This window comes from Zea mays, chromosome 4 (genome assembly GCF_902167145.1).
Source record: "Zea mays cultivar B73 chromosome 4, Zm-B73-REFERENCE-NAM-5.0, whole genome shotgun sequence".
Lineage (NCBI taxonomy): Eukaryota > Viridiplantae > Streptophyta > Magnoliopsida > Poales > Poaceae > Zea > Zea mays.
The window spans coordinates 228886940-228900018 of NC_050099.1; positions in this window are offsets into that span (position 1 = coordinate 228886940).

Genomic DNA, 13079 nt, shown 5'->3' on the forward strand with positions numbered 1-13079 from the left:
ACATGTCGACGATGGCCTGGATCTTGGTTGGGTTGGCCTCGATGCCGCGGTGTGACACCAGGTAACCCAATATCTTTCCCTGGCGAACACCGAAGACGCACTTTTCCGGGTTCAGGCGGAGTCGTGCATCTCGCATGTTCGCGAATGTCTCGGCGAGGTCGGCGAGGTGGTCCTCCTTATTCTTGCTGGTGACGACGATGTCGTCCACATATGTAAATATGTTTCTACCGACCTGCCCTTCGAGTACTGTTCTGGTGAGTCTGGAGAAAGTGGACCCCGCATTCTTGAGTCCCTCCGGCATCCTGATGAAGCAATAAGTGCCGAAGGGTGTTATAAAACTGGTGCTAGCCTTGTCTTCCTCCCTCATGTATATCTGGTGATAGCCGGAGAAGCAGTCGAGGAGTGACATGACCTCGCATCCGGCCGCGCTATCGACTATCTTGTCGATCCGCGGCAACGGGAAATTGTCCTTCGGGCAGGCCTTATTGAGACTGGTGAAGTCTATGCACATTCGCCATTTCCCGCTTTTTTTCTGCACCATTACGACATTGGAGAGCCACGTGGGGTAAGCCACTGGCTCGATGAATTTAGCTTCTAGGAGGCGGTGCACTTCCGCCTTGGCGGCCTCTGTCTTTTCGTCGGACATTTTGCGGAGCCTTTACTTTTTTGGTCGCACCGAAGGGTCAATTCCCAAGCTGTGCTCAATTATGGATCGGCTGACTCCGACCAGGTCTAGGGCGGACCAGGCGAAGACATCTTTATTCTTGGCCAGGCAGCAGAGAAGCTTCTCTTCTTCATGTGACGTGAGGTCTTCGCTGATAGTGACTGTCTGCTTGGGCGTGGCCTGATCAAGGGGAACAGTCTTGGTTCCGTCTTGGCTCTGCAACTGTGCCTTCTCGTGCTGCTTGTCGGCTGGGCTGGCGGGCGCGGGGACCTCGCGCTGGGTCGTGAGGCAGTGTACGTTCCTCTGACCAGGCACGAAGTCCCGCTCTATGTTGCGCGCCGTCTGCTGGTTGCCGTAGATCGTGATAGCGCCTAGCGGACCTGGTATCTTCATACATAGGTACAGTCCGTGGATGGCAGCTTCGAACTTATTGATGGAGCCCCGGCCCATGATGGCGTTGTACGGATATACCATGTCGACAATGTCGAAGGTTACCTGCTCACTTCGGGCATTGGGTGCTACACCGAAGGAGAGGGGAAGCTCTATTTTGCCAACGGGAAAGGTGCCCTTTCCGCCGAAGCCATACAACGGATTGTCCGAAGGCTTGAGCAGACTGTGGCTTATACCCATGCGGTCGAAGGCGTGGAGGAAGATGATATCCGCCTGGCTGCCGTTGTCGACTAGGACTTTGTGTAGGTCCCAGCCTGCCACGCTGCAATTGATGACCATAGCGTCGATGTGGGGGGCGCTGCGCAGGTCGACGTCTCGGGCATCGAAGGTTAGCGGTATGTGGGACCACTTCGTCTGCACGACTGGGCCGGTGACCGCGACATGGTTGATGCTGCGGTAGTGGTCCCGCTTCTGCCGCTTGGTGTCGAAGTCAGTGCTGGACCCCCCTGTTATCATGTGAATGACTCCGCGATATGGTTGATCGGCGAAGTCTTCATGCTTTGGGGCATGGGGGATGTTTTGGTGTTGCTGGTGTGGTGGTGGGGGTGGAGGAGGTACGATTTGTACTTCCTGATGGTGTTGGTAAGCGTGGTGCGGTGGATGCGGAGCGGGAGCATGGATATATGGTGGAGGGGGTGGTTGGTAATTATGCGCGACAATTCTAGGATTGTCGGCTGGCTGCGCCCGCGCCATTCTGTCTCTGGTGGCCTTCGTTTCGGGGCAGTCTTTGGTTTGGTGGGCGCAGTCTTCGCCGTGGAAAAGGCAGTAGAACCGGCGCGGCGGCTGCGCGCGCCCTCGGCCCCTGCCGCGAGTTCCGTTTCCGCGGCCCTGGGGGGATATTCCTGGCGACGAGGGGGGTCAGCAGCAGGCTGCTGGTTGGCGATGTTGTGCACTTGCTGTTGACTGCGGCCATCTCGACCGGAGTCTGGTTGTGGAGTCCTCGTCCACGTGCGGCTGGACTGCGGGGCATCTTTGGGCTTCCGCTGCGACTCAATCTTGCGCTGGTGGAGCTCTTCGGATTTGGCATATTTTTCAAAGAGCTGATATAGCTCCTGGAGGTTTTTGGGTGGATCTCTGATACAATGACTGTAGAGGACGCCGGCACGAAGGCCACTGATGGCATAGTGGATAGCGATCTGATCATCGACGGAGGGCAGCTGTGACTTGAGTGTTAGGAATTTGCGGTAATACTCCCGCAGAGTCTCCTTTTCCAGCTGCTTGCAAAGCGAGAGCTCGGCCAGGGCGTCGGTGTCTGGGCGGTACCCTTGGAAGTTGAGCAGGAACTTGTCTCTGAGACTTCTCCATGAATCAATGGACAGCGGAGGCAATCTGGTGAACCAGGTGAGTGCTGGGCCCTCTAGGGCGATGATGAAAGACTTCGCCATTGTGGCGTCGTCCCCTCCGGCGGATGCAACGGTGACTTGATAACTCATTATGTACTGCGCCGGATCGGTGCTGCCGTTGTACTTGGGATATGCCCCTGCTCGGAAGTTAGCTGGCCAAGGCGTCACTTGGAGGTGTGGCGCCAGGGGACTTCGCTCGTCGAGGTAGTTGACCCCTTGGAATGGCGCGCCGTGCTGGAAGGCGTGGTCATGCTGGGGGAAACGCGGGTTCTCCGGCTGCGCCCGGTGTTGCAGGGGTGGGCCATGCTGCAGGCCGAGGTGGCCTTCGCGCGTGTCCTCCGGTTGCGCGCGCTGCTGGAGGGGTGGCTCTTGCTGTAGACCGAAGTGGCCTTCGCGCTGCATCAGCGCGATCTCGCGCTCGAGGTCTTGGGCCTTCTGCTCCTCGTCGCGTATCATCTGCCGCACCTTGGCTAGTGCGGACACACGTTGGCGCTTGGCTTCCAGTATCTCTTTTTGCCTCTGGAGATTGCGGTTCTTGAGGCGTAGGGCGCGCAGCTGTAACTGTTCTTCTGTTGAGACGCCGAGGACCTCGCCGTCCTCGGTGAGATCCGCGCCCTCCACTGGGGCGAAGCCTGGGGGCGGCTGCGATTGTCCTTCAGGCCCGCAGGTGCGGAAGGTGTCGTCTTCGCAGGTGCGGGGAATGTTGTCTTCAGTGGGCTCTTGGTGGGTGGATTGGGTGAGGACGAGGGCCTTGCCCTTTCTCGCGGCCAGCAGTGCTGCCTTCGCAGCCTCGTCAGCCTTCGGGTTAGCTCTCTTGGGTGCCATCGCGGGTGGTCTTGTCGTAGCACGAACGGTGGGCGCCAAATGTTGGAACTTGCTCTCAGCAGCAAGGAGGCCAACAAGGATGAACAGTGGTGACAACAGGGATACGTGCTCGGGGGCAAATAGCTCTGTCAATGTCTAGCCTCTCACGGGCACTGTGTGGGGGTATTTATAGGTATCTGAGTGCCCAGCGCCTCGTGTTAAGGACGCATGTGCCCTCGGACACCTAGTTTATCCCCAGAATATTCCCATAAAGCAGGGTTACAAGCTGTACTTACAAGAATGCCTTTACAAACTAGGCCCGTAACACAACGGCGGTCACGCGGGGCCCGTTACAATGGGCCAGATCACACGTGGGCCTCAGAGCAGGACGAGGCCGTGCCGCGGGGAGACGTCACCGCAGGCCTTCGTCTGGTGCTGAATGAAGCGAAGGGTGTCCCTGCCCGTTTTGTCTTCGTCAAACCAGCGACTGCAGCGAAAGGCGACGAGCGAAGGGTGGCGTCTCTGCCTTCGCCCCAACATGCGCCCTCCCACGCTGCCGCGCCGCCCTGCACCCTCCCGCGCCCTCTTGCGCCGCCCTGCGCCCTCCTGCACCGCCTCACCGCCCCTACACCAGCCGCGCCACCGCCTCACCGCCGCCTCGCCGCCCCACCCCTGGTAGCGAATTCGAGAACAACCTCAAGGTCATCAAGCAGAGCCAGACCAGGAGTGTCACACCCGGTTTTAGAAGGCAAACCGAATGCGAACCATGTATGTGCCAGGATCAGAAACTCACGTACACAGCGATTACATAATTGGACACCATCACACAATGCTCGAAATAAATAGCGGAAAAGTACTTTAATTACATCAAGATGTCCAAGACATCCACAGAGTCTAATACATAACCATTGTCTTTAACATAAACATCAAAGTGCGGAGAAAACAAAACGTAGATGATAAGCCTACACATGCAGCTGACTGGGGGTTTGCCACTAAGAATAAACTAGAACTCGTCGTAATCCTGGAACTCCTCAAAGTCCTCCATTTTGCCAGCATCACCTCCTGAGCACTGAGTACAGTGGGGACAACCTGGGGTGGGGTGGTTTGTAAAGCAAGGGTGAGTACACATCAACGTACTCAGCAAATGTCCAGTTTGGCTGAAGTGGACTAGTTGTATGCAGGGTTGAGGTTAAGCAGTTGCTTTTAGTTGGTCAAGTATTTATTATTACTAGTAGAGCCAAGTTTTAGTAATATACGCAGCTTTTACCCAAACGTACTCCCTCAAAGAGGAAATACCAGAGATCAGAATTATATCATCATTGTTAACCATCATCATAAAAGTAACCAGAATTCTTCTAATCAAAGAGGATCCCAAGGCTGCTCTTAACCGTGAGCTCGGCTGATATATACCAGTTTCTAACACTCTGCAGAGGTTGTACATGTAACACCCCAGGTGTTACCCAAGACCCTAGCCCAATGAGCACACTTTTGTCCTACTTATCCTATATGCTAAATTGGAAAGTGAAGGCACTAAAAGCTTAGAATCATGATTAAGCTAAGTATTGATCATAACAAGAAGGAAACCCTAGCCTTCATACATTCTCACTCATGAAAAATATTCCGAAACCTTAAGTCCCCTCTTAAGCCATTAAACTCTAAACATGGGATTAAAGGGGAAAGAGTGGGCAAATGGCCAAATCATAAAAGGGAACCTTTACCAAAGATGAAGTATATTAGTAAATCTATAAAATGTATTAAGGAAGGTATTACAAAAAGGCCCAACAAAAACCCCAAATCAGTTCACCAAGTGGAGAGCACAATAGAGCCATCAAAAATTTCTCTAAGTCCCAAAACCAACCCTAGCATAAAGATCAGATGTGTTCACCTTTGTGCTGGCGCCAAAACCACTTGGACCAAATAACAAAAAGTGGCCAAATTACTCAAGGCACACCCCTGAAAAGTTTGAAACCAAACCAGTGCCATTTGACATGGTTTAGCATCATTTTTGTCGCTGGTGAACAGTGCAGACAGACAAGACTTGGTGCCCACATATCTTGTAAACTAGGGCAGATCTTCCATTGGAACTTACACAAACTAGCTAGCCCTAGGTGCTAGGAAGAAATCTTGCATAGGAACTTTGGCGAGATTCACACGGTTGTGACCTCGGTAGGCGCAAGAACTTGGGCAGATGAACACGACCACGTGTTCGACGCGCCCTGGCAACGCCAGAGCACGCCCTCGGCGCTCAGCCACGCGCGCAGCCCCGCACCTTGCCAACCCCGCGCCCACGCCCACGCCCGCGGCTATAAAGCCACCCCGACCTCGACCATACACCCCCGCGCGTCCCTGACCCAACCCGAGCTTGAGTTCACCGGCGTTTGCCTAGAGAACGGCGTGCCAGCGGTAGCGCAAGCCACAGCCACCGTAGACCGGCCAAACTAGCCATCCTCTGCCCCGTCCGACCCTCGGGTTAGCTTCTATGGACCGCAGTGAAGCTCCCCAAGCCAAGGATTGAACTATACCTCGCCGGAGATGCCGCATCGACGTCGCTGGACTTCAACCGGCCGCCGTCGCACGTAGACCGAGCTCCACGGTAAGCCATTCGTAGATTCCTTGTACCTGTACCATCCTTAGCATCCCGTGAAGCTCCCTGTGCCATTTGATTGAGCCCTACCGCCGTGACCAGGCCAGAGCACACGCCGCCGACGAGCCCGACCGCCTGCGCACGCGGCCAGACCTATTCTGGCCATCACCGTCGACGACCCGCACCTTGACGTGACCACTAGGACCTCCCGGACCACACCCAGCCCTTCATCGGACCTCCCTCGCCGCCGGTAAGCCGTGCCACCGTTTTTCCTCTCCGCGGTTACTGTTACAAGGGGAAGGAGCCCGGGTTGAAAGAAGGAAGAGCCGGGGGGTTTTTGCGAAGTCAGTGACTCAGGGGAATAGTTCCGCAGGGGCACCGTTGAAAGAAATGGTTAGGGGAAACCAGAGGGGCCTCGGTACAAACTGATTTTTTTTAAACCTTTTAAACTTCATTCTTTTAAATGAATAAAGAACTTGCAAAATTCATAACTCCATTTTTATCCAACTAAATTTAGTCAAACTAATTTTGCTAGGTCCTAAATATTGTGAACTACTTAGGAAAAATAACAAACACCCTAAGTACTACAAGCCTTTTTAGAGTTTTAATTTAAATTAGTGTACTATCCAAAACTAAATAAATAGTGGGAAAATAGAAATACTTTTGGACTGAGGTTGAGAAAAACTGGAGGTACACTCAACTACTAACTACCTTGTTTAAAAATGTTAAACTCCTCAGTACACCAGATTAAGGAGGGATTAACCATTAAAACGTGCATTTACCCAAACATTGAGAAAATGAAAAAGGGGATTTAAAACAAGAACCAATGGGCACTCACATTTTTCTTGGCTTACTTAAGTAACATAGACCACAAGAAAATTTTGTTGAACCCTCTGGTAGTACAAAAGAAATGCACCACATTTTATTTCTTAAAAACAATGAGAACTTAGAAAAATCCTAGAAAACTAATCCTAAGGAGAAACCACCCCAATCCTTGGGATAAAACAAAATATGTTAATATGAATCTAGGAAAAATATAAGTTCTGTTGTTTGATATTTTTCAAATGACAAGTTAGTTATAAGTACATTTTTGATATTAAACTTTAGAAAATCACAACTAAATAACCATTAGGTCACTTTCTGTGATTTTTGGCACAAAGACCTATTATCACCCATGAATCTTGGCAAAAATAAAATTTAGTCTAGAAACCTCACCTAAATCAGAGCTGTAGTGCAAAGTGACCTTTTACCCTCACTTTTGTCATTTTTTCCCAAGGGTTATCTGAATTAATTCTAACCTCATAATTTTAGATAGACTACAGAGACAAATGTTTACCCACTGTAATTTTTGCAACATTTTTGGAAAATTATAAATTACCATGGGAGTTCAAAGGCACTCAATAATAAGCATAAATAGAAAGTGAAAGAGAAATTGTGTAAGAGATTAAGATTATACAACTAAATCTCTCTAAGAGTCCCATAAAACATAAAAGAGATGATTAAAAGTTTTAAGTTTGCTCAAGGCCTTAAGATAAGTGTGTGTGGAACACTTAAGACACCATCCGATAAAGAAACCCTAGTTGACCCACTGTTTAATACTGTTTCACCATACATAGCATTTACAAAATTACATGTTACTGATATGCATATATCTTATTCATTGCATTCGATAGACTGTTCCGGAGCAAGGAGCTGCTCAGGAGGTAGTCCAGGAGCCAGCACCAGAGCCTGCCATCGAGGATCTGCCTGCCCTAGCTTTGGAAGGCAAGCCCTGGTTTTATGCATAACCATTATATATGCTACTTTACTGCACTTAATGTTTGTAGGCTTATATTGTACACTTAAGTGTAGGAGTTGACTGAAGCCCAAGTTGCATGAACTCAGGATTTCCTTTGAGATGGATACTAGTATGCTAGGTCGAGTAGCTGCTTTGCTAATTAGGGATCTGTCACACCCGGTTTTAGAAGGCAAACCGAATGCGAACCATGTACGTGCCAGGATCAGCAATTCACGTACACAACAGTTACATAACATGGACATCATCACACTGTGCTCAAATAGTATTAAAAAGGGAAATAATAGTCGATTACATCATATGTCTGAGACATCCACATAGTCTTTACAATAAATCACACTGCGGAAAAGAAACGTAGATAAACGCGGCCTTCACAGGCAGCCGACTGGGGGTTGCCGCTAACCCACACCTAGAACTCGTCGTAGTCTTGGAACTCCTGGAAGTCTCCTTCCACGGCTTCATCCTCTCCTGAGCAGGGGTTGCAATGCTGACAACCTGGGGGGGGGGGGGGTTTGGTGTGTAGAGCAAGGGTGAGTACACATCAACATACTCAGCAAGTATCCTGTTTGGATGTAGTGGACTAGCTTTATGTGGGGGTAGGTCAAGCAGTTGCTTTTAGTTGGTCAGATTATTATTACTAGTTGAGAAAGCCAAGTTTTAGGATTAACCCACGTTATTAACCCAAGCGTACTCCTTTCCAAACGGAAAGAGCACCACTTACCATTACCAGAGTCAATACCAAGAACCATCAATCTCATTGCCACCTGCAAATCCGAACATCTCTGATCAAGTACCACTAATCATTGGAGCTCCCTTGGCCGCTCATAACCACGAGCACGACTGATATATCAGTTTTCAAACACTCTACAGAGGTTGTGCACTTTACCCACAAGCCGTGGTTTCCCTTTCTGCCCGGAGATCATGACTCTCCATTGATCACTACCAAGGTGACCCAGCAAGATATCACTACGTAGCCTTTACAAAGATTCCCCGGGGCTTTAGCCACCCGTTAGGTTTCCTAAATGTACCACACTCCTCCCCAAGGGACAAATCAACCTTGGTAGAGCGAGCCGCATACACCGAGCCCCATTGACGGCACGGCGGCTAAGCGAACTACACCCCGGTTCCTCTAATTATTCAGCTAAGGGCGTCCCACTCCACCCTCATGGTTCCACTATTTTTCTGGGCTGTCATCCAACGAATAGGTCCTTACGGAGAGGCACTCGAGAAACCGCTCGAGCCCCCCTTGAAGACCACAAGTATAACATCATAATAAACGAAGGGAAAACAGCGTATCATTGATAATTCTCATCATGTTCATTGATTAGAGTTGAGCAATAGCATAAGACTAAGCAATAATAATCCAACCCAAATAGGTAAACAAGGACACGGATAACAAAAACTAGTAAATCCTTAGGTATAAATGTGTAATGCGGGAGGTGAATTAAAGAATGTATAGGACACAGATAGGTCAAGGGACACTTGCCTCCACCAACCGCCTGCTGCTCAGGGGCTTCTCCTGCGAGTTCTTCGGGCTCTTCAACCGGATCGTTCTCTATGCGAGCGCAAACATACATACATCCACACATTTAATACAAAAGAACAATACACCATACAATAGAATGCAGTAAATAAACAGACGTTCTACGCGGGTTCGCAATTAAGGCTAAGAGAGAAAGAGAAAAAGACAGTTGAGAAACGATCACGTTACGTGATTATGAATTAAATTACTCGCTCAATGGAAGGGAATTAATTTGGACACTACATTTTAGCATAAAGTAAAGTCAAGTTCCACATTTAATTATTATAAACAATTGAAGATGGCTGAAAGGGAGTTGTCGCACGTCGAGACGTACGACACGACATTTAGATTGAATTAAGAAGTAAATGACTCGCCGCGTGACAGAGCGCACAATGAGACACTTGCACTAATTATAAAGAGATGTTAAGCATCGCGCGACGAAGCGCACGACAACATACGCCAACAGAGCTGAGTTTAAAGTGGAACGTCGCGCGTCTGGACGCGCGACATCGCACCTTAAACAACCTGAAGTTATAATAGATCGTCGCGCGACGAAGCGCGCGACACAACACTTTAATGAATATAAACTAAAAGAATCGTCGCGCGATGAGGCGCGCGACGCAACACATTAATAAACACAAATTTAAATTGAATCGTCGCGCGACGAAGCGCCCGACGCAACACATTGATAAATATGAACTTGAATTGAATCGTCGCGCGACGAAGCGCGCGACGCAACGCACTCATTAAACTAATTTTGAAACTAACTAATCTAAGGGTCGGACACCGTGCAACGGGGCTAGAACGACCGCGCGCAGGGGCTGGAGCCGCGTCGCCGGGGGCAGAGGCCGCGCGCCGAGGCCGCGCCCGCGCAGGGGCCGCGCGCACGCGCCGAGCCTCGCCCGCGCAGGGGACACGCTCGCGCCGGGACGCGCCCGCGCAGGGATGCGCCAGGGGGCCGGGGAGCATGGGCGGGCCGAGCGCCGCCGGAGAGGGGAGGGGAGGGGAGGGGAGGGGCCGCGCCGGACGGGGAGGAAAGGGGAGGGGCCGAGCGCCGCCAGGGAGGGAAGGGGCGGGCCGAGCGCCGCCGGGGACCGGAGGGAAGGGGCCGCGCCCGCGCCGGACGGGGAAGGGGAGGGGCGGGGCTGGGTGCCGCGCCGCCGCGCAGGGACGCATGCGCGCAGGGGAGAGAAGAGGGGGCGCGCGTAGGGGGAGAGAGGAGGGAGAGGGAGAGAGGGAGAGAGAGAGGAGAAGGGAGGGGAGCTCACCTCGGGGTCCAAATTTCGGTGATCGCCGTCTCCAAGCCCTAGGGCACCACGGGGAGAGAGAGATGGGAGTGGGAGAGAGAGGTTGCTGCGCGGGAAATCCAAATGAGAGAGGGAGAGGAGGAGGGGGCGCATGGGGGGTGTGGGGGCGCCGGGGGCGCGCGAGCCGGGCTGGGCCGGGCCAGGCTAGGCTGGGCTGGGTCACATCGCGGATCGAAACCCACGACACGCACGACCATTAAACGGAATTAAATTGCGAACTGAAATCCGAAACGGAACGAGACAAACACACGGCATCAGACAAAGAAACGTGTTTCGGCATGATGCAACACCCATGACACTTAGGTTTTGTTCATAAACGACACGGACACCTGTCACTATACTGGTTTGAAATTGGGAAGAAGGAGCGGAACGGGAAGAGAAAAGAGAGTAACGCCCGGATTTGGTGAGAGAAAAGAAGAAAAAATTCCACCCCAAATTCAGGGCGTTACAAACCTATCCCCCTTAAAAGAATCTCGCCCTCGAGATTCAGGGTTGGCTAGCAAAGAGCTCAGGGTATTTAGCCATCAGATCATCTTCACACTCCCAGGTTGCTTCTTCCTCAGAGTGATGATTCCATCTGAATTTGCACATTCTGATGGTCTTCCTTCGGGTGACTCTGTCTGGAGTCTCAAGGATTTGCGCTGGTTTCTCTGTGTAGGTCATGTCCTCCTGGACCTCCAAACCTTCCACTGGCAACTGCTCTTCTGGCACACGCAAACACTTCTTCAACTGAGACACATGAAAGACATCATGCACTGCGGACAAACCTTCTGGCAAACTGAGCTGATAGGCCACTTCTTCACGCTTTGCGAGAATTTGATACGGACCGATGTAGCGGGGTGCTAGCTTGCCTTTGACTCTGAATCTTCTGACTCCTCTGATCGGTGACACTTTTAGATAGACAAAATCTCCAACCTCAAAACTCAGCTCTCTTCTTCTTGTGTCTGCATAGCTTCGCTGCCATGATTGCGCTATCTTCAGGTTCTCTCGAACGATCTTGATGTTCTCTTCAGCTTCAAGTAGAATGTCTGGCCCAAACACTTGCTTTTCTCCAGGCTGATCCCATTGCAACGGAGTTCTACAACTCCTCCCATAGAGCGCCTGAAAAGGTGACATCTTCAAGCTGGCCTGGTAACTGTTGTTATAGGAGAACTCTGCATAAGGCGATCTCTTGTCCCATCCGGACTGATCTTGCAACGCACAGGCTCTCAACATATCTTCAAGAATTTGATTGGTTCTTTCGGTCTGACCATCTGTCTGCGGATGATAAGCTGAACTGAAATTCAGATGTGTGCCCAAAGCTTCATGCAGCTGCTGCCAGAAATGAGAGGTGAATTGCGTTCCTCTGTCTGACACTATCTTCTTTGGCACACCATGAAGACAAACAATCCGGGACATGTACAATTCTGCCAATACTGCACTGCTGTAGTTGGTCTTGACAGGTATGAAGTGGGCTGACTTGGTCAAGCGGTCCACCACTACCCAAATGGAATCGTAGCCGGCTCGAGTGCGAGGCAATCCGACTATGAAGTCCATACCGATTTCATCCCATTTCCACTGAGGAATTTGCAACGGTTGCAACAATCCAGCTGGTCTCTGGTGCTCTGCCTTGATCCGCCGACAACTATCACACATCGCCACATGCTCTGCGATTTCCCTCTTCATTCCGTACCACCATAATTTCTTCTTCAGATCCTGATACATCTTCTCACTTCCGGGGTGAATCGAATAGGCTGTCTCATGAGCTTCCTTGAGAATCAATTCTCGAATAGACTGGACATTGGGAACACACAAGCGGTCTTTGAACCATATCACACCTTCTGCATCCTCCCGAAGATCTTTGCCTTTGCCTTCCAGAATCAGTCACCGGATCTCACTGATCTTCTCATCATTCTTCTATGCTTCTTTGATTTCCCACTCCAGGGTAGGTTCCAACTCAATTATGACTCCTCGCGAATTATTCAGAAATCCGAGACTCAACCTGTCAAACTCTTTGGCCAACTCATAAGGCATCGGACGAGCGACCATCAGATTGACTTGACTCTTCCTGCTCAGAGCATCCGCCACTACGTTCGCTTTGCCTGGATGGTAGTGAATCTCCAACTCATAGTCCTTGATCAACTCTAACCATCTTCTTTGCCTCATATTCAGCTCTGACTGAGTGAATATGTACTTCAGACTCTTGTGGTCTGTGTAAACATCACATTTCTGTCCATACAGATAGTGCCTCTATGTCTTCAATGCGTGAACCACTGCTGCCAACTCTAGGTCATGGATTGGATAATTCTGCTCATGAACCTTCAGCTGTCGGGACGAGTAAGCCACAACTCTTCCCTCTTGCATCAACATGCATCCCAAATCGGTGTAACAGGCATCGCAATACACCGTGAAGGGCTTGTGCACATCAGGCAAGACTAAGACAGGCGCTGTAGTCAACTTCTCTTTCAGCATTTCGAAGGCCTCTTGACATTTCTGGGTCCACTTGAACTCAACCTTGTTGCCTAGCAAAGCTGTCATTGGTTTCGCAATCTTCGAAAACCCTTCAATGAATCACCGATAATATCCGGCCATTCCAATGAAGCTCTTGATTCCTCGAGCATGTGTTGGCGC